Source organism: Monodelphis domestica, chromosome 1 (assembly GCF_027887165.1).
Source record: "Monodelphis domestica isolate mMonDom1 chromosome 1, mMonDom1.pri, whole genome shotgun sequence".
Classification (NCBI taxonomy): domain Eukaryota; kingdom Metazoa; phylum Chordata; class Mammalia; order Didelphimorphia; family Didelphidae; genus Monodelphis; species Monodelphis domestica.
In genome coordinates this window covers 204,117,211-204,119,100 of record NC_077227.1, presented here as the reverse complement: position 1 = coordinate 204,119,100, position 1,890 = coordinate 204,117,211, and positions in this window count along the sequence as shown.

Sequence of the window (1,890 nt, the reverse complement as noted above, 5' to 3'; positions counted from 1 at the left end):
TTTTCCAGGCCACATGTCTTCCTCTTATGTTGATCATCAGCATCCTTGACAAATAACGGCATCATTTCACAGTTAGGGATGGCTGTAGATCTGTATGGCTTAGCCACAGCTGGATGAACCTGTGCTTGGGTAGCTCTCTGGCCCTGAATTCTCTGAGCAAACCACTTTTTATTGATTATGAAGGTGCTCTAGGGTCTGGGTTGGGAGACAGCACCATCTATTGATACCCATTTTGAGTTTCTTGTTGCTCATCTCTACCCACATTTTACCAAATGGATACTATGTCAGGACCTGTCTCTCCCTGGGAGGACAGAGTGAAGGTGTGGTGGGAGATTGTGATGGGTAATAAGGGATGAGTTGTGCCTTTGGGGTACATTAGGCACCTTCCAAGTGAAGGGAAGGACTGCTCAGGAGGTGAGATGTAGGCCTATTTGGGCCACATCAGGAAAGGAGAGAGCAAGAACATGGCAGCAGATTTTCCCTAGAAGTCTATACTCGAAATTGGAAGCTAAGTCCTGATCAGGAGTGCATTAATGCCTAAGCGAAGTCACAGCTTCTGGATCTTTTCCCCAGTCCTTTATGGAATTAGCTGCGTCAGCAGCCTGCCTGGCGTTATCAACAGCCTCATGAGTCACAAGTGGTCACCGTCTATTTCCATCAATCCAGAGATTGGGAAATGAGGGAAGAAAATGGGTTCAGAGGCAGTGACAGTACATATCACATGATCTATGTGTACAGATAGATTCATAATCAGTATTTTTAGGTTTTTTATATTCTTCAGTTTCCATTTTAACATTTGGACTTTCTGCCATGTAAAACCAAGGCTCAAGACACCCAATGGTTTGTTAGCAAAAAACAATAAATACGGCATAAAGCAAAGCTCTATCCTCATACAGCTGTGATAATATTAGAGCACTGAACACCACACATTCCTTTTCCTGGGCAGAGAGACAAAAACAACATGCCCATCCCATCCCTCCTGTGCCTTCAGACAAGGTGCTCCAAAGCCACCATTTAAGAAATTTTAAGTTCTTGTTGATGGTAGAAGAGACATTTAATTTCATCAGTTTGGGAATGTCTTTCACTGTTAACTTTTAGCCCTAGAGAGGTGCCAATGGCGCCTCCATAATCTGAGGTAGGACTTGAACCTAAGTCCTGTCTCTCCAAGACCAACTCTTATATCACCATGCAGTCTTTGTAGAACTAAGATCATTAGCACCTAAGTAGATGGAGCATTGGGCTTATATTCAAGAAAATAGCAGCCTTGGTTGGTTTGATGTTAGTAGTACATATATTTGCAATGGATAGAGCATTTTATTATTTCTATTAAAAAGCATGTATTTTCATGTCTTCCCTCATGTAGTCAAGCAAAAGTAATTTCCACATTAGCTCTGTCCAAAAATTGTGTCATTCTGCATCTTGAGTCCATTCCCTGGAAAAGTGGCCAGTCATTGCATCGAGTGGAGTTTTTGAGCCTTGAAAAGATGTTTGCCTTTACATCTGTTATTATAGAAATTGTTCTCCTGATTTTGTTTGACTCCCTCTGCACCTGTTCATGCAAATCCTCCCAGGTTTCTTTGAAACCATTCCTTTGATCTTTTATTATGATACAATAGTCCTCCATCAGTTTAATATCATAATTTGTCCTGCCATTCCACAAAGGATGAGCACACTTTTAATTTCCATTTTTTTTCCACTAGAAAAAGAGCTGTTCCTTGGTACATATGGATCCTTTGTGTCTTTCCTTGATCTCTTTGGATCTAGCCCTATCATGGTATCAAAGAGTATGAACAGCTTAGTAACTTTCTGGACCTAGTTCCAAACTGCTTTCCAGAATGACCTTTACCGCTTGTGATACAACAGCCATTAAATGTGTCTATTGTCCCAATG